This window comes from Dasypus novemcinctus, chromosome 21 (genome assembly GCF_030445035.2).
Source record: "Dasypus novemcinctus isolate mDasNov1 chromosome 21, mDasNov1.1.hap2, whole genome shotgun sequence".
NCBI classification, from domain to species: domain Eukaryota; kingdom Metazoa; phylum Chordata; class Mammalia; order Cingulata; family Dasypodidae; genus Dasypus; species Dasypus novemcinctus.
In genome coordinates, this window is record NC_080693.1 from 36297910 (window position 1) to 36311305 (window position 13396).

At 45.7% G+C, this 13396-nt stretch overlaps 1 protein-coding gene across 1 annotated transcript in view; it reads left to right on the forward strand.

Moving 5' to 3' along the window:
• The first annotated feature begins 5266 nt into the window (after positions 1-5266).
• NOS2 (nitric oxide synthase 2) overlaps positions 5267-13396 on the forward strand; it is a 56564-nt gene continuing 48434 nt past the window's right edge. Inside the window, exon 1 of the mRNA XM_058283816.2 lies at positions 5267-5356. The gene's annotated coding sequence lies outside the window, so the exon portion shown is untranslated. The remainder of the gene's footprint in view (positions 5357-13396) is intronic.

The following is a 13396-nucleotide window of genomic DNA, read 5'->3' on the forward strand; positions in this document are numbered from 1 at the left end:
AGGACAGGCAGTTGAAGCACAGGGGTCAAGGTAAGACTGGCTAAACTCTACTCTTCACATCTAAACCAATACCTGCTCAGATGAGAGGCCAGAGCTGGCATCTACTTAGAAGATGCTTTCTATTGCATCCACTAAAAAGGTAATCTCAGCCCTTTCTGGGCAAACTTGTGTATAAGTGCCAAGGAGTTGTGCTAAGAGTCCTAACCCAACATTTTACAGGCAATACTCAACCAGTGGCTTATTTTTCTAAGCAGTTATACATTCAGTAGCCAAAGTTCTGTCAGTTTGCCCAAGGGCTGTAACAGCCACCTATGATCCTTTGCAAGAAGCTGAAAAGTTTGCCTCGGGACAGTCTGCAGTTCTCTTCACTCCTCAAATTAACTTCACTGTAATGTCCAGAGCATTAAGAAATTTCAAATAATTGCTAGTTTTTATAGACACCTTCACTAGATGGGTAGAAGTCTTCTCTTACTGGCCAGAAAAGGTTCAAGAAGTAGGAAGAATTTTACTTAAATGATTCCAATCAGTCTGCCTATTTCCATAAAAAGTGATAACAGAGCAGCCTTTTTCTCTAAAGTAACCAAAAATGTATCTGGACTATTAGGTATAGATTAAACTTGCTTTCTCCCTGGAGGCCTCGATCTATGGAAAGTTTGCACAAACGAATCTCACCTTGAGAGAAGTCGTAGTTTAAGATTTGTTAGAGGGAAACGGACTTTGGCCCAGTGTTTAGGGCGTCCGTCTACCATATGGGAGGTCCGCGGTTCAAACCCCGGGCCTCCTTGACCCGTGTGGAGCTGGCCACGCGCAGTGCTGATGCGCGCAAGGAGTGCCGTGCCACGCAAGGGTGTCCCCCGTGTGGGGGAGCCCCACGTGCAAGGAGTGTGCCCGTGAGGAAAGCCGCCCAGCGTGAAAAGAAAGAGCAGCCTGCCCAGGAATGGCGCCGCCCACACTTCCCGAGCCGCTGACGACAACAGAAGCAGACAAAGAAACAAGACGCAGCAAATAGACACCAAGAACAGACAACCAGGGGAGGGGGGGGGGGAAATTAAATAAATAAATAAATCTTAAAAAAAAAAAAAAAAAAAGATTTGTTAGAGATTCACTTCAAGTGAGATAAAGCCTTGCTCACTGCCCTACTGAGAGTAAGAAGTGCTCCCCAAAGAGGACTTGGTTTAAGTTCTTACAAAATGACTTGTGGGAGGCCATTTCTTAAAAACATGAGTACATAGGTAATATGCATGCTATCACTATGTTAGATCTTTGGGCGCAACCCTGAGTGAGGTCCAAAGCTTTGCCTCTAACCGCCTTAAATTCCCCACAGACATCTCCCTGCAGAAAGTTGAACCAGGAACCTGGGTGTGGCTTTGCATCTAAAAGATCACCTGTCCTGTCAACTCCAAGTGAACTGGGCCCTACCGGGTATTCTGTGTCGTGCATTCTTCTTTCAAGTTGCAGGTAATGGTACTGTGTACCCACCACCCCAGGGTGAAATGACAGATGTTCCAGAACTAAGACTAAATTATTTTTCAGGAAACACCTTCGGAGCCCAGGGAAACACTCCAGTCTGAATACTTGCTTGGCACCCTTGCTTTCTCATTCTTTTCTCTCTCCTAGTGGCAGGGATTATCTGGACTGCAGCTAATCTAGGCTTTTGGGTTTTCCTTGTAAAAAGACCCCACTAAATACTAGTGTAGCTCCCTTCAATTTGTTCCTTGAAATTCTGTCCCCACACAACTTCCCTGTGTGGAAAGAGGATTTCATTATTAAAACACAAGCTTTCAGGAAAAAGATGTGGCTAAAGCACTTGGACTCCTGTCTACCATATAGGAGGTCCAGAGTTCGATGCCCAAGGCCTCCAGGTGAAGGTGAGCTGGCCCATGTGGTGGAGTTCTGGCCTATGTGGAGTGCTGGCCTGCATGGAGTGCTACCCCGTGCAAGAGTGCTGCCCCATGCAGGAGTGCTGACCCATGCAGAGAGCTGGCGCAGCAAGATGACATACAAAAAGAGACACAGAGGAGAGACAATAAGAGACACAGCAGACCAGGGAGCTGAGGTGGCACAAGAGAATGATGGCCTCTCTCCCACTCTGGAAGGTCCCAGGATTGGTTCCTGGAGCCGTCTAATGAGAATACAAGCAGACACAGAAGAACACACAGCGAATGGACACAGAGAGCAGACAACAGAGTGGGGCAGGGGCGGGGGAGAGGAGCTATAAATAAATAAATTTTTATTTTAAAAAAACACAAAAACCACACAACCTTTAACCTAGGGAAAGGAATTCACGGTTACAATATACGGAAACTATATAAACAAGCAACTCTGCCAATCAATCTGGGAATCAATAGAAGATTCTAACTCATCAGTAAGTTTGCTTGACCCTATAGTAACTATTATTCTCATCTTGCTTTATTCCCCATTTTTCTTAAAACTAATAACATCTTTTGTTTCTAAGTGATTGCAGGCGACTGGACTCTTGTAGCATACCAGCCTCTCCAGACAGTGACCCAGGAAAAGGAATGTTCCATCAATAACTCTCTCTATAGCCTGGATCTCACCTTTCACCTGAAAAAGCCTTAACCCCGCCCTTTGCCAGAAGGAAGCAGTTAAGAGCAATCTTGGTCCCTTTCCCCAAGAATGGTGAGTGATCCATTCTGTGGGACTTGAATCAGAGCAATTTAAAATCCAGCCCCAACTTGATTGCCGCTAACACCAGGGTTTTGACTGGGGCCATCCTGTACCCTACAACTTAATGTTAAAATAGTTTTTAGTTGTTTAGTCTATAAGCAAAAGTGCCCAGCTGGCTTTGAAGCAAAAATGAAACCTGAAACTGTAACTGAGAGTTCAGATTTAACAAATGATTGTGGCTACTGAAACGCTATATATAGATGCTTTTTCTTTTCCAGTATAGTAAGAACAGCCAAAGGCTAATACCTGAAATTACTGAAACTAGCTAGATTGACCATACCCTCGTCTGTGGTTATTTCAACACTAGCTTCATCTTTGTGTATATTTTCCATTGTGATGGTAACCACTCCTCCCTCTCCTGTTTGAATCCATAAAAAATACTTGCTCCCCTCCTTCGGGGAAGGCAGTTTTCAGACACCCATCTCCTGTCCTTCCACCAGTGTTAATAAACGTGCTTCCTCTCTCCTCCATCTTTGTGTGGACTCCAATTCATCTGCTGTGGGCAAGAGCCCTGAAGGGTTTCCTTCAGAGATGCTGCAAATGAGAATACTAAAAATATTGAAACAGTTTTGTAAAGCCATTCTGGAGGAACTGTGAAATGCTTGGTAAAAAGGCTTAGATTGCGTTGAAGAGACTGTTGGTAAAAACATGGATACTAAAGATACTTCTGATGAGGACTTAGAAATGATGGATGGAAGGAAGATAATCCTTGCTTTAAAGTTGCAGAGAACTTGGCAAAATTGACTCCTGATGTTAGATGGAAGGCAGATTTGAGGGTGATGAGCTTGGACATTTAGCTGAGGAGGTTTCCAAACTAAATGTGGAAAGCTCAGCCTGGCTTCTCCCTATAGCTTATAGCAAAATGAGAGAGGAAGAAGATAAGCTAAGAACAAAATGCCTGGGAACAAAGAAACCATTTTTTTAAAAAAAGATTTATTTATTTATTTCTCTCCCCTCCCCCCCCCCAGGTTGTCTGTTCTCTGTGTCTATTTGCTGTGTGTTCTTCTGTTGTTGTCAGCAGCACGGGAATCTGCATTTCTTTTGTTGCGTCATCCTGCTATGTCAGCCCTCCGTGTGTGCAGCGCCTTTCCTGGGCAGGCTGAACTTTCTTTTGCACTGGGCAGCTCTCCTTACGGGGTGCACTCTTTGCACGTAGGGCTCCCCTCTGCTGGGACACCCCTGTGTGGCAGGGCACTCCTTGTGTGCATCAGCACTGCACATGGGTCAGCTCCACACAAGTCAGGGAGGCCTGGGGTTTGAACTGCGGACCTCCCGTGTGGTAGACGGACGCCTTAACCACTGGACCAAGTCTGCTGCCCCAAAGAAACCATTTTGATGATTCAGGAAATCCCAAGCTTCCAGAAATAGAGTCCCCAGAGGATAGTGCTCCATGCGAGGACTTTGGTGAACTTGGAATCAGACAGTCATTTTCTTGCAAGTCAGCGTTGGAAGTGCAATTATCCAGAAAGGATTTGTGGAAAGTCCTATTGTCTGACAGTTGGGACCCCTGTGGATTGCATGCAAAACCAACAAGCTTTTTGCAAGATCTGTATGACCAGAACCACTGCCAACCTGGAGAAAAAGAGAGTGAAGGAAAAATGACTTCAAGAGCAAAACTGTGGAAGCTGAGTTCTGGACTTAAGACATCTTCTTGGACCAAGAGAGGGACCCCACCCATGTGTGCTGAGGGAGTGAGTATACCTCAAGGCTTGGAGAGGATAGGCCTTCCAACCAGGGCTCAGGAAGACTTCAGCAGCCCTGGGCCACAGAGAGAGTGGGAGAGTAGGGGGAGTTAGGTCCCCACCGCACTGTTCTGAGTGGGTTGGGCCCAGACCCCAGAGATTGGAGAGGCTGTGGCCATCATCCCAGTGTTCTTGGAGGGCGAGACCTAGGGTTCCACCACCACCAGATGCTTGATAGAGTGGAGCCAAGAAGATGGCCATTGGGTAAGCCCATGGAAGGGGTGGAGCCCCATGAGGCCCCAAGGAGGAAAAAAAACAACAACGTCATTTTATAGATGATTCTCAGACTTGGGAGTATGCCCTGTTTTTGGAACTGTTTGGAACCCATGATCCCTGTTTTCCTTCCAGTTTCTCCCTATGGCAATGGAAATGTTTATCCTGTGACTATCCCTTTTTGTATAGTGGAAGCAGATAACTTGTTTTGTAAGTTTCACAAGTCTGCAGCCTGAGAAGAACTTTGCCCCAAGACAAACTGCATGCCTATAACAGGTCCTTAGCTATGTTACTGAAATTATTTAAGGCTTTTTGAAATATTGTGATGGAAAACATGTATTTTGCATATGGAAAGAACATGTATTTTAGTGGTCCAGAGGGAGGAATGTCCTAGTTTTTTTTTTCATAGACCCCAGAAAAGATCATGTTCTTGAGCTAACCTATTCCTGTGGTACCCTTAGATTCAGTTACGGGACCTTTTGATTAGATCACCTGATTAGATAGCTTTGATTGGAACATGTCAGTGACCCAGGATGGGGCTCTGCCTTCTTACTGGAGCCTTATATAAACAGAGACACAGAGAGAAAGGAGAGCAACAGATAAAGAGAGCCACCAATGTTTTTGACCCTGCCATGTGAGAGAGAGGACTTCATCGGCTGCCAATTTGCCTTGCCACGTGGCAGGACTCCAGGATCTGCTAGCAGATGAGCTTGGTGAGAAAACATCTCTGATGGTGCCTTGATTTGAACATTTCATGGCCTTAGAACTGTAAGCTTTTGCCCCAAATAAATTCCCTTATGAAAGCCAACAAATTTCTGTTATAGTGCATTGGTAGACGTGTGGCAAATGAAAACACTGCCAAACAATTTTCCAAAGTGGTTATACCAATTCAAACTTCCAAAAGTAATTCCTTCACATTCTCAACTAACATTTGGTGTTGTCAGTTTTTAAATTATAATCCTTTGGGTAGGGGTAAGTAGTATTCATAATGAGTTTTAATTTGCATTTTCCTGATGTCTAAGGATTTGAGTGTATTTTCAAATTTTTATTGACTACTTGGGATATTCTTTTTTGTGAAGTATCTTCAGGTCTTTTAACAATTGAGTTTCTTGATTTTTGCATGTTGATTTATAGAACTTCTTTACATATTTCGGGTGTAACCCTTGTTAAATACATGTATGGCAAATATCTTCTTTCAGTCTATGCTTGCCTTTTCACTTTCTTAGAATGTCATTTGATGAAGAGAAGTTCTTAATTTTAATAGGTCCAATGTATCAATATTTTCTCTTATAGTTAGTGCTTTTTGTGTTCTGTTTAAGAAATGTTTGCTTGTCCCAAGGTCATGAAAATATTCTCTGCTTTCTTCTAGAAACTTTATTGTTTTACCTTTCATATCTAGGTCTATGATACATCTCGAGTTAATTTTTGTGGTTGATATGAGGTAGGGGTTAAAGTTTATATTTCATGTAGATATCCAATTGTCCCAGAACTATATAGTGAGAAAATGATCCTTTCCTCCCTGAATTGTTCTGATAGGAGGCCTGCATTTAATGTTGAGCTATATTCTTTCAAAGGGATCTGGAAGACTGTGGTGTATTAAAAGTGGGGAATGTTTCTAGACTATATTCCAGGAGAAATAGCTCAGGAGTAGGGGAGTTTAGATGTTCTGGGCCAGAATGTATGGAGTCACCATCAACCTAAAGAGTGTGTGTATGTGTGTGTGTGTGTGTGTGTGTGTGCACACCAATAGGGAAAAGAGATTGGTTCTTTCCATCTTTGAAATTTTTTGACTCTGTAACACTTAGCAGGCTATCACAGCAGGCCAGTATTTTTCAGTTGGTTCTAGAAGAACTGGAGATTTCTAAGAAACTACCCTCAGAAAAAAGAATTCACCTTTGCATTTTCAGGTTTTTTTCCATTACTTTTCATATTGCCCAGGTCAAATTTTTGCTTCTAAAGGAAAAAGGTCTTCAACCATGAGAGACTAAGTCAGTCAGTGCTGGTGGCAGCAGCAACCTGGGAAAGTCCTATGTGTTTTAAGACCAAAAGCTGTTTGTTTCTGTCAGTGAAAGAGAAAGTGCTTCCCGAGTTCAGGTTCTGCAGACACCAGACTGTGGACTAACATTTTCCAGACTGATGACTCCTTCCCAGTGCTTTCCTGGAACGCTTCCCGGGGTCTTCTCGCTGGGTGCATGAGCCCAGCAGCTACTCCACCATCTGCAAGGGACAAGAAAGCCACTTTTGTATACATTCTTCTGATACTCTGAGGATGGGGAGGGAAGGTTGCTCATTATTTTTTACCACTTTGGGAATGAGTGCAATGTGTATGGACTTTGGACTTGGCTGCTGGGTATGGAACCAGAGAGCAGATGTGGGTTGAGGGTCTTGGCTCTTTGAGTTAATGCTGGAAGAATGTTTCATTCCCTGACTCATGGTTTATTCCTGGGCACCTGGAGATTCAGGGGAAAATGAGCCTGGGATAAGGCACCTTCAGATCTCCGGGCTCTACCAACCCAGGATCTTTCTTGGAATCTACTCTCTTGGAAGGCAGGAGGGGTTGCAATTAATGGATATTTATTTTCTGCCATATTAATCAGTGCATTTGCTTGATAAGTATTTACTGAAGCAGGCACTATGCTAGGCACTACATCAATGAACAAAACCCCCAAGTTCCTGCTCCCATGGGACTTTCATTTTAGTGGGGAGAGACAGATAATGAATAAATAAAGAACTAAATTATATAGGATATGAAGTTATGGGGATGGGTGCTTAGAGCAGGGTAAGGGTGATCAGGAGGGCAGGGAGGGGTTGAAATTTTAAACAGGGGTGGTAGAGTTGTCCTCAATGAAAAGGTGATGTATGAACAAAGACTTGAAGGAGGAGAGGAAGCAAGCCATAGGTTGTCTGGAGGAAAGCTCTCCACACAGAGAGAACAGCTAGTGCAAAGGACTCAGGTCTCATCCCCAGATTAGGGAAATTATAAATCCAATGCCTAGAGGAATGTGTCATTCATTTGACACCCATTAGTTCAGTGCCTGCCATATACCAGACACACTTTGACCCCTACAGTTCTTTCACTAAGAAACAAAGAACAGGTCAGTTCATTTGCTAAGAGCTGTCCAGCTCCTTTCTTGAAGCAGGATTTGGACATCTTCAGAAATGCCCCCAATATGGCAGGACTGATGGGAATTTAGTGACGGATTAAGTCTCCCTACTATTAGAACCTCACGGATGCCTTTGGAATGAAATTAAAATGCAATATGTTCACTCCAATAATTTTTATTCTATCCCAACTAACCCCTATCTTTTGAGGTCTTTGATGTGCATTTTAATTAAATCATGAAAAGCCCTTTGTCTCTTGAGAAGGGAGGTTGAAACCTCCCCATCCCTCCACCCCCCTCCATCTCCTTCCATCTCTCTCCATCTCCCTCCCTCCTGCCTGATTGCTGCAGAATGTGCCTGGTTCTGAGCAGGGTGCTGGGATGGCAGGACCCAGTTCTGGGTGTGGCCACCACCCAGAACCCCACGCCCAGGTTCTGCAGGAGTCTTCCTACAGAAGAGGCTGCACCAGCCACTCATGGATCTTGGGTACTGGATAAACACTGTGGAAAACACCCTGCCCCAAATCCTATGTCTATGTGTCTTCTCTGCTCTGGTATGCTGTGGTATGCAGATAGGAACCTTTTCAACATTACTCTCTGGCTTTAAGGCTTCCCTAGTAAGACAAGCTATGTCTGTTCCTGTGTTATGGATGTCCTTGACTGGGGCTTAGCCCTTCATTCATTCATGCATGCATACGTACATGTATTTAGCCATTCTACAGTGATCTACTCATTTCCACTTGCATGTCCCCATAGGCATTTCAATGTGACATGCCCAGCCCTCAGTGAATGGTTTTATCCTAACTCCTGTCTTCTCCATTTAAGTACGTGGCATCTCTGCCCCTCTCTTGCAGCAGCCAGAAACTAGGGAATCACCCTGACACCTCTCCTTCCTCATCTTCTATGTTCATCCATCTGCAAGTCCTTTTGGTACATCTCTGCATTATTTATTGCGTGTGTTACCTTGGGTAACTTCTCTGGGCCTTTCCTCATCAGTGCATGAAGATGATAATCTAACTTTCTCGGGGGGGATAAGGATACCTATAAAGGACAATATCTGGCAAATAGTGGGAGCTAACTTTATGATAGCCTAGAAAGATGATGATATTGGTCATGTTCTCATCCCTTAGGTGGAGTCAGTGGTGGAAGTTTATAATATTATTGTGCTTTTAATGCAATAGGTGTGAATGCGTCAAATATTTCACAAAAACAAAAAAGAAAGGAAAAAAGTTAATCTTATGATATAATGAAATTATATATTATGATATAATGAAAGAATAATGATTTGGAAAGGTGTTCATATATAGACTAATGTTAAGTGAAAACAAAAAATATATTATAAAACAGTATGAAGTGACCTCTATTTTTTGTTAAAAAATTCCTTATGCATGTATGCTATATAATATATATGTTTATATCTGTGTAAGTAGAATAACCAACCAGTAGGTTAATATTGGAATTGCTCACTAGGTGATAGGATTGCATCTTTTTTGTTGATTTCTATTTTTCTATAATGAATTATATATATATGTATCTTTTATAGTCAGAAAAGGTTATAGTTATAGTCAGAAAAAGGTTACCTAAAATAAAAGGAAGCACTTTTCATGTCCATTGGTGGTCCACCCATGATCAGGCTCCCCACTCCATTGCACGGCGCCCAAGGGCTGGCAACCCGATCCCTTCTTGATCCAGGCACTCCTTTCCTCCCTCCCCTCTTCCAGCCACGAGCACACATACCTGCTTCTCTTGAGTGATACTGAACTCCTTGGAAATCTCCAAACCCAACCTGCTCTTTCAGGCCTCCATGCCTTTGCAAACGCTGCTCCCTTTGCCTAGAACCCCATTCTCCCCTTGTCAAGCAGGGAACATGCCCTTCAAAACCCCGCTCAACAACCCACGAAACCCAAAATCCATTCACTGGACTTCATCAAAATGCAAAACTTTTGCTTTGCAAAAGACACTTTTAAGAAAATGAAAAGACTGGGAGAAAATTTTTACAAATCACGTGAAGGATTCATATATAAAGTACGTAAACAATTCTTAAAACTCAAGAGTAAGGAAACAAAGTGCCAAAGTGAGCAAAAGACTGAGCCACCAAATAGGATATACAGATGGCAAAGAAGCACATCACTGTTACTAATCTTTAGGGAAATGCAAATTAAAACCATGATGTGATTATTGGAATGGTTAACATTAATAAACAAACAAAACCCTGACAAAGCCAAGCGCTGACCAGTTAAGGGAGCAACTGGAATTCCCGTTTTTTGCTGGTGGAAAGGGTGATGTGTGGTACGGCCATTCTGGAAAACTGTTTGGAAGTTTTCACCCACTTACCATATGACTCAGCAATTCCACTTCTCGGTAGTTACCTTAGAAGAGTGAAACTGATGGTCACATCATAACATGAGCACCAATGTTTGTAGTAGCCTTACTCATAATCGTCAAAACCTGGAAACCACCCAAATGTCCTTCAGTAGGTGAACAACTAAACAGACTGTTGTTCATCCGTATTGTGGAATACTGTTCAGCAGTAAAAAGGCAAGACCTGTCAAGACATAACAACCTGGGTAACTCCTAAAGGCATTATGCTGGGGAGGAAGCCAGTCTGCTCCCCGGCCGTCTGCTTCCATTGTATGACAGGCTAGAAGAGGCAGTATTACGGTCCCAGAGAACGGCTCCCTGATCAGGAGGGGTTAGGAATGCAGGGAGAGGGTGACTACAAAGGGTAGCAGGAGGGAGGTTTGGGGGTGATGGCACTGTCCTGACTGAGGTGGTTCTCTGAATCTTCACAAGTGTTAAAACCTCAAAACTGGACACCAAAAAAAAAAGTCAATACTAATTAAAAACCGCAACAACCCTAGTCAGGCATTGCCTCGCGTGGGTGTCCTCCCCTACCCTCCCAACACTAAGATCAGTCACTCTGAGTGACAATACTCGGACAGACGGCAAGATCTAGTGGGTGGGACACTGAGAGGGAGCTGAGGCGCTCACTTAAGGTTTCAGCCAGTCAGAAGGTACATGCGCTCTACCTTCATGCGAATGATCTGGCCTCTCTAACCTCATGGGAAGAAAACCTGGAGAGTCTCCACTGTCCACGTGGGTCAGACGGATTCACTGAGCTGCCATAAAATTGGTCATTTGCTAAAGTCATGATAAAGCTGTGAAAAGTTGATTGTCTTTTCAATGGGAATTTCACCCACGCTCTCTGCTTCAGAGTTTCAGTCAATACAAATCACAGTACTTTCCCAGCAACCTACTTTTTTCTAGTCTAGCTCTTCTCCTTCCTCAATCCTGAGTAAACTGCTTTCATTTTAGGAGACTTCCTCAATAAAGCAATCATACAGTGTTAGGCTCTGCTGGGAAGCAGCAAATGTAGGCCTCACATCTGGTCATTTGGGCAATAACAGCCTCTTGTGGAATATTCTGGGCAATAAGGAAGCTGGGGGACAGCGTAGCCTGGAGCTGCCCAGGCTGGGGAGAGTTTGGGACCTGGAATTCAGGTCTTGCTGGGGCCTAGGCCATCTCCTTACTGTCTGGCTGGGGCGTCCAGGGCTTCGTTCACTCGGCCGCCCTTCCTGGGCCATCTGCCCTCCACTGCCACCCATGGTGTCTGCCCACTCATGGCTTCTGCTTCGTGGCTCTCGTTGTCCCCCTTTTCTGTGGGGGTCTTTGGACATCTCCCTTGCCATCAGTCGCATCTTCTCTGTCTCCAGCTCAAACTCCCGGATGCAGAGGGCGCACCAGGCCACTGCAGGGGATACTGGGGCCATGTGCCACCGTCATCCAATCAGCTGGGAGGCGTCATGTGTTACTCAGCCGGTTGTAGGGGTCCACGAATCCCCTTGGAGATGAGCTGGGCCCTGGCAGACGCCTCGAGGCTCTCCAAAAGGAGCCCCTCCAGATGGGAGTTAGCTGTGGAAGACAAAACGAATAGTTAAGAGGAAGCAGGGCCTGGACAAAGTTGCAATTGCAAAGCTGCCTGTGTTTCTGCGCAGCTTCCTCCACCTTCTGGTAAAACTGAGAGCATACATTCCTCTTCTTTCCCTTCTCCATCCGGGTCCCAGATATCATCCGGCAACTTAAATCTTTTATTCACAGAAAATGATGGTGCGTCCCAGGAAGCTGAAGTTCCGGCTAGGCAGTGAGCGTCGCTCTCAGAGAGCCCGCGTGTGCTGGTCATTTCCTTGTCTGGATCCTCACGGCGGCCCTGTGAGGTGCATGGCGTCACGTCCCATGGTGTGTAGCACATGAGAAAACCGAGGCAGGGAGTCATAGCTCTCATGGTGTCACGTAGATGGGCCGAGAACCGCCCAAAGGGGGAATGGCTCTAAAGGCACCACTGGGTAGTGAGAGCCTCAGCCCTGGTTCTCCTTGAACCCGATGCGCAATTCTCAGTGCCACCTGGAGGCCAGGCAGGCCCAGCAGCCAAGACCACCCCCGCAGAGGCCACCTAATTTCACAAAGTACTCAACCCTTCTTCCTTCCTGACCTTCAAGCAGCCACACCTAACAAATTATTTTGGTGACGTGGACACGATGCAACAGAGAGCTGGTGGTATGTTGGTCTAGAGTAAAACTAGGTAACACGGGTCCTGTGCGCAGGCGGATGTGGCCAACGGCCAGTGCCGTGTTTTGCTCCTGAGCCTTAACATCCAGAACTTAAAATCCTTCTCCCTGCAAAGCTCTGAGGAGTCGTTTTTAATCTATTCACTTTGGCACAACAGATGAAAGCCATTTGCCATCCTCGGTCTGGAATCTGGGTGTCCCTTCAGTGGGGTTCGCCTGTGCACCTGCAGCTGGATTTGAACCAGCTTTACTCAGTTACCCTCAACCTTCCTCTCCCCTCCAGAGGCCTCTCCAGGAGCCCAGGTCCCCAGGACTTCCACACTCGCGCTTGGGGATGCAAATGGCTGGGAGGAAAGCCCCTTCTGAATCCTGCGCTGAGATGGGAGGGGAGCAGACAGAGGGAGACTTCTCCCCATTATCCGCTACTCCCCCTCCCCCACTGGCCGTCCGCTGCCCCTCTGCGGCTTCCGGCCACTTGTGAACCTCCTTGCCTGTCTCTTCCCCTTTCCCCACCCTTTCCATGGTCCCCTGCTCAAGCTCCTTTCCAGGAATAAGTGAAGAGACACTTGTACACGTACTGGGGGGACAGACCTCTGAGGTAAGAGGCTCGAAAGAGGGAGTGGTGACCACCCATGCCGGGCCCTTCACTTACGCACCAGGCGTCCCACAGAAGAGGAAACTGACACAGGGGGCTTACCGAGCTTGCCCCGTCCAGAGAGGGGGCCCTCCAGAGCCTGCCCACAGGTCTAGGGGAGTCCAGACCACCTGAGAGCATGGGGCCGTCCAGACCAAGGCAGATTGGCTGTCTGCGACCAGGGACGCAGGCAGGCCACAGGCTGCTGCCTCTCTACTCAGTGCAGGCCTGTGGGTGGAGTCGGCTCTCCCACCAGGATCAGAGCTCAGGGGCCAGTAGACACTCTACTTGTCCATCCATCCATCCATCCATCCATCCATCCATCCATCCATCCATCCATCCATCCATCCCTCCATTTATCCAAGCATCCATCAAAACTCTCCAGCAACCACTTCACATCCACTAGGATGGCTAAAGTTAAAAAACAAACAGAAAACTAACCCCCAAAACCAG